Raw genomic sequence first — 6897 nt, 5'->3', positions numbered from 1 at the left:
TAGAAGAGTAAAAGTTAAGTAGAGCTCTCCCAGCTAAGTTCCAAGCTAAATCACTATTTCGTTTTCAAGTCCTCTGCCTGAATGGCTTCTATTGCTCTCACCTTCTTCCAACTTAAAACTGCCGTTCCGTGCAAACATTACAGCTTAGCAGCAGCAATCATACTTCCCTTCCCAATATTATTGAGGAATGTGATTGCTCATGACATTTCATACTTACCCCCTCCTGCTGAAAAATATCCTCTTAACAAGGCTTTTAAGATTACAAGTATTTTCAGCTAGAAATAAAGCTGCCAGCCCTTATGGGTAGAGAATTTTTAAACAGATTTATATCCTCTGAAAAGTTTGTCTATGGAGATGACAACTGTTTTTCTTCTTAACTTTTGCCATTTTAAAATTTGTAAGAAACTTTTCCCAGAAGAAGTTTCATAAGAAAAGTAAAGGTTGTTAATCTACTAGGGACTGGCAGAGAAGAAGCATTTTTGCAGGGTTTTTTTTTCCTATATCAGGCAGCTTTGGTGTTGTGCTACACATAATAAAAAGTTAAAATATGCTATCTCATTGCTGGCAGCCACTTCACTCTCTGCCTGGAATGCTTTATCACTCATCACTATAATCAGCACATATGACTGCACCTAATTACAAACTAATGGGCAAAATATATTAATTGTATGCATTTGGAATATGCAGAGTTCCATGATGTTCATGGAAAATATTCAGCAATGTGTTTGGCAGTACCAAAAAAAGAAACCCAAAAAAAACCCCCTCTCACAGTTTGAAAGCAGTGTGTTATGATTCTAATGACTTCTTCCCATCCGAGGCATCTTGCTGAGAGGAAAAGCAGTTTGTCTTGGAAACTCGTCAAATTTGTCATAGTCATTTCCCACCTACACACATTTTTGTAATAATGTGCAACTAACTTTAAAATTGCAGTTTGTATGTGCAGGTAGACTTCGATGTACGATCACAATCAGGACCAGAATTTCCATTGCTAAGGAAGGTGGCTGTTAAATGAGTCACACCTGATTTTATGACTTTTTTTGGGGGGGGCACAATTGTAAAGAGAATGATTGTAGCTGTTAAATGAATCACTAGGTTATTAGGAGCTGTGGTGGCGCAGTGGTTAGAATGCAGTATTGCAGGCCAATTCTGCCCATCACCAGAAGTTCGATTCTCTCCAGCTCAAGATTGATTCAGCCTTCCATCCTTCCGAGGTCAGTAAACTGAAGACCCAGATTGTTGGGGCAATAGGCTGACTCTGTAAACTGCTCAGAGAGGGCTGTAAAGCACTGGGAAGCGATATATAAGTCTAAGTGCTATTGCTATTAAGCAAATCCAAATTCATCCAATGGCTGTGTTTGTCAGAAGTTAGCTGAGAAGATCACAAATGGTGATCAAATCATCCTGAGATGCTGCAGCTGTTGTAAATACACACCAGTTGCCAAACACCTGAATTTTGAACAGGTGACTGTGGGGATTCTGCAACTGTTATAAATGCAAGGACTGGTTGTAAGTCACTTTTTTCCAGTACTGATGCCACTTCAAAGCATCACAAAATAATAAATTAAGCTCCATGGTTCAGGTTTATGGAATGAAATAATAGCATACTTCCTAAATAGCTATATCTATAAGAAAAATGAGAGTCTTCAATTTTAAAAAGGGGAATATAAGAAATGTTTTAAAAGGATAGTATCATTTGTATTCTAAGAAACAAATTAATCGTAATTTCTCGTTTACTAATGTACTGTACTTCTTTTGAAGCTGTGCTTCTCTTCCTGATACTCAAAGTGCCTTAACTGTTGCTTAGAAAATATGGCTCTTTTTAGTTTATTTAAAAAATTGGTTAATCTTATGAGTTACTGAATAATTAATTTGTCAGGCAATTATATCAGGCAGCATGAGAAAAACAATATACGGAAGAGATGGCATTCCTTCACCTTTTATAAATTATACATACATATTCCAAAGTAGACCTGAAACTTTCCTATATGGTGTCGGCATTTCATATCTGAACACAAATACATGAAAGTTCTGACTGGAAACGCTTTTAACCTGTGTTCACACATTTCTTCTTACTCTATTTTTAAAGCAGGCATTAATTGGATTTTCATCAAGTTGCAAGACTGGTGTCTAAGACAAGTAAAGCCAGTGGAATGCAGTGGGCCATATATCAGACTAGGAAAGGAAAGACCTGGGTTCTAATCTTCTTCCATAGAAACTCACATTGGACTAATCACTCTCTCAGCCAACCCCGACTCCCCAATATGGGGATAATGCTGGTGATGGTGGTGGGGGAAACAGGCTACCCATCCACCTTTACTTCCTGAGGTAGAAGTATAGCTATAAACAGCTATCATAATATTTATAATGGCACTGAAAGTCAATTTAGGATTTTTGAAAATTAGTATGTGCTAATGAGGTTTTTGCGTACTGATCGTTGCATATTATCTTGATTTTATTAAAATAAACATGGGACATACCTCAGAGAAATAACATTATACATTTTCTTGGCTCCTGAAGTAGCTGCCTATGGTATTCTTAGTATCATTGGGCTCTGATCCTGTTACTGAGCATCTTGGGAATAATGAGCCTTTAAATCATGCAGCATGATTTCTGGCAATGCAGCTGAACAGATTTCACTAACTATGGCACATAAGTATTTGGAGAATCAACACTTTGCTTTTTTGAGTGTGGTCCAAATATGCAGTTGACCTAAGAACAATGAAACCTAAGGATATTTATTCTAGTGTTACTGAGAACATTGTGTTTGGTTTTGTTTATGTAGTGACTAGAATGAAGCATGAAAATGCCTTACGCTAAGTAATGTGGGAGTGGGAGTAATCACTCTTTCTATGCCCAAAAGGAAATGACTTAAAGAGTTTCAGGAATCTGTTTGTAATTTCGCAATGAATTTGGCTTACCAATTTATATGATAAATAACTCGAAGACATTCTGTTTTAAAAAACAAATGTTTTTACTTGCCTAAATGTTCCATTTGTGTAATCATTGTATAAACTGAAATTTGCTAGTGTGGCAATAATAATATGATATAGGAATGTTGCTTATAACACTTGTGTTGGTTCTCCAGCCATGTTGTGCCCCATTTCTGATCTCCATTTTTGAGAGGAAGTTGTTTGCTGATGGGTAAACTGCAAGTAGAGTACATTTAGTCTTGAATTTATCTTCCAGTAATCTTGTAGTATTATCCTGCAACACATTTTAACAGTTCATTCTGTCTTATGTAGCAGTTCTGGTCAATCAATCTTGGGCAACCATATTTACTAAAAAGCCAGACCCCCCTGAATTCTTAAGGTGTTAAATCTTGGCTAAAAGATTAAAAGACTTAAATACTGTCTACCAACATGGCCTGTTGCCAACCTGGGCATTCATGTCTTCCAATCCTGGTCCTATTAGCACTGTAATGAAAAACGTCTTGCTGCTGGTCATCCTAGCTTTATTATCCATCTAATAATAAATGTGTACAATGAGATGGGTGGCATATAAATTAAATAAATAAATACAGGAGCCCAAAACTCAATCTCTTTGCCATCATCACCATCTACTGTACTGGAACCACCCATTTAGGAGAACCACAGCAAAACTCTGTTCCCCACTGTTCCTAATCCTCTGAGACAGGTCAGGAGGATATAATAATTTATGGTATTGAAGGCTGCAGTACCATGAGAGTCCGAAACCCAATCACATTCTTGCCAGAGATCATCACAATTTTGTCTCCATTCCTGGTGATACATTTTTTTTCTAACACCAATATGAACAGCTTTTTTCTCATCACTATATTGTGCAGCTCAAACAATCAATGGGAGGTTTCTTTGTTTCTAAACCATGGCTTATGCTTCAACTGCTCAAAACATATCTTTGGAAATATAAAGTACACAATTCTGTATGCTGGTCTCTCTCAGGCACTTTAGAAATAACCAGTAATAAGGCAATCTGATCAGTGCATGGGAGAAAGAGTTAAAAATAGATTCTTGGATGCAGAGTCCTGACAGAAAGAAATGAAGTAAAAATTTCTAATTTTCGGCAACTAAAATCAATAGTTTGACTTTAAAAATATGGCTGGTTTTGATTAAAGAGGAAATATTTACTCTTTGATATTGACACTGATAATCTAATCAGGAAATAAGAAATCAAAATGGGTCACCATAAACATTAAGCTTGATGGATGGCAAAATACGTTTGCTGTCAATTTTCCAATCAGTAAATACAGGAATAAAGATCATTTTCTAAAAAGCATATAGATAGCATACAGACTAGATTTAACTATCTAAAAGTATTGTAGCAGGGGGCAAAGGTCTCTTCATTATTATTTATTACTCATTAAATTTTTATGCCACCCATCTCCCCTATAAAGTGACTGTCATATTTGTGTTCTGTTTCATATTGCTGACTTTAATGTTCAATAAAAATGAAATGAAATACTTCTGGTTTGAAAATAGTGTTTTACTATTTGAAACAACATTGTTTACAAAGTTTTCTACTTGCTGGCGCTGTCATACTATTCTCTTTTAGCCAAGCTAAGCATACGAAGTTCTAAAGTTGTTTTTTTTAGTAAATTTGGCAAAGTAACATTGTGTGTGAGCTATTCAGCGTTTGGATTTTTCACACACTAGTTTTCATAAAGTTTTTCCGTATAAGCATTTTTTAGCGGTGCCTTCAAATTTAAAACACTTATTACCCAAGGGATGTTCTTGCCTATTGATCACACATAAATAAGTGGAGGAAAGCAGAAAATGAATCAAGAAATGAGCAGTGAATGGAATCACTAAGAATTAGTCTTGTCTGTATGAGCAAATTTTAAAATGGAATACTAATAGTGAAAAATAAGTAATAAAATATGGGAGGAAACATGCCTAGTCAATTTGATTTTCATTCAGATTAATATAGGAAAATACAGTATGCATATCATTGCTAAAAAAGCATTAACAATAATATAGTTGCTGTTTAAAATAGCCCTGGCATTTCTGCCTCCCCCAATTCTCTGAATGCATTGGTTACATTTAATTGCTGTACCAACACAAACTCTGATTTGTCTAGCAGGAAAGGAAGTTGCAGTTGAAATGCTTCAAGCACCAGTGATCTAGTGAAAGCTGGAAAACAAAACAGACAAACAACACACCTTTATTTTCTGTGTTAGCTCTGACACCTACTGGCACAATAATGCTATACAGTAACTCTATTAGACATAAGCAAATTAAACAAAACAGTCTTATACCAGAAAGTGGGAAAATAAATAAAAGGCAAATATCTTTGAAGACAAATATTCCAACACTCCTTTCATTTGGCCATCAAAAATCAAGTTGATTTCACCAGGCAATGGGACCACTCATTAAAATGTTTCTGCATATAAATATAAGTGCATTTGTTTTGCCTTTCCACAAGACATTTAAAAACCACTGTAATGCAGTATTCAATCCTCAAATTACTGTGAAGAGAGAACAGCTTCTGTAGAACCTTGCTCAGTGTTACTTTCCCTAAATTAGAAAATGAAATTTAATTTTCAGAATAATTTTGATAACCAGGCCCTGACTTTGACAATTCCTAGTACTTCCAGTCAAAAGGCAGTCCTCTCCCCTTCCTTCCTTCCTTCCTTCCTTACTCCTTCCCTCATTCCTCCCGCCCCCCCTCCCCTTCCGCTCTCCTGCCCTTCCCTTCCCTCTCCTCTCCTTGCAGAATAAAGACACAGTGGGAAAACCTGTATGGGTTACCAACAGTAGAGTGTGTCTGACACTTCTAGTTAAGAGTGCGTTCTTGAACAAAGGATGTAGGATTGCACAATTAATATCCTTGTTTGGAAGCATTCAAAGCTTTCAGCTATATGAACAGGCAAAATGAGGAATGAACAGGCAAAATAAGAAATGAGGAAAATACTTATAAGCATCCTTTTTAATACAAGGAGAAGGAAAATGGCCCTGAACTTGCTCTTAATATGATTAGGGAGGGAGAGATGTCTGAAAGAACTTGCAAGATAAAAGCCTGTGTACTTAATGCACAAGTGTAAGTAAATATTTTTCTCATGCCACCTATATAAAAAACAGCAATCTTAGAAATTCTTTCTCAGAAATATGACTGGTTAAAAATATTGATTTAGATCCAGGTCCCATGTTGAAATAATCCAGATTCTGATACCATTAATCACAATAACTGGCATCAGTGGACCATTAATACCCATTAATCACAATAACTGGCGTCAGTGGACAGCCAGGGACAGCCAGGGATGCTCAACATGAAAGCATTAAGTTAATGCTTAACCAAGACCTCAATGCCAAACTGTATTTAATCTCAATCAAGCCAAGCAAGCGCCCATTTAAATCACTTGCATATAGGATAGATATGATACGATTAGATCTTATTGGGTCAAATAAAGCACTAATGGGAACCAGTTCACTGCATTCCTATACTTTTGACTATTATTTTTATGCTGAAGTGTACATATTTCTTCTTCGTGTTGTACCACATGCACCCCCAGTCAAACCTGGTGTATGCTAATTGTATTGTCCTTGTGCAATTGCTTTTTGTCTTATACATAAAATTTTCACAAAACGCAATAAACTTAATCTCTGTTATTAAGTAACAGCCTCGATTTAGATAAAACTAATAAATATATATTTAACGTACTTCTACGAATAACTCCCTCCGTCCAGAAACAGGCCGACATGCTGGAAAGAAAAGACAAGATTCTTAACTTAACTTGTAAAGCCGAGATTCTTAATTTTGGCAACTTGAAGATGCCTGGACTTCAACTCCCAGAATTCCCCCAACCGGCACGCTAGCGTTAAAACACCGGCCGCTTCGGCTGCAGAGGACCCCAGTGTACGTCGGGGACTACGTCGGGCACAAGGGGCGCTCGCGCACCTAATACAATCTTCTCCGAGCGCCGTG

At 36.7% G+C, this 6897-nt stretch overlaps 1 long non-coding RNA gene across 1 annotated transcript; it reads right to left on the bottom strand.

Annotated features, from left to right (window-relative positions):
• Nucleotides 1-4867: 4867 nt before the first annotated feature.
• On the bottom strand, nt 4868-6743 carry LOC139315869 (uncharacterized). Its single transcript, XR_011600301.1, has 2 exons — nt 6634-6743; nt 4868-5105 (listed from the first exon to the last, which is right to left on the bottom strand). It is a non-coding gene; the product is annotated as an uncharacterized lncRNA (long non-coding RNA).
• Between the last annotated feature and the right edge of the window lie 154 nt (nt 6744-6897).

This window comes from Pituophis catenifer, unplaced genomic scaffold (assembly GCF_029215685.1).
Source record: "Pituophis catenifer annectens isolate HBS135680 unplaced genomic scaffold, rPitCat1.0.hap2 SCAF_3, whole genome shotgun sequence".
Taxonomy (NCBI): domain Eukaryota; kingdom Metazoa; phylum Chordata; class Lepidosauria; order Squamata; family Colubridae; genus Pituophis; species Pituophis catenifer.
Note: the sequence above shows the minus strand (reverse complement) of the source record. Positions and strands in the feature narration are given on the sequence as shown.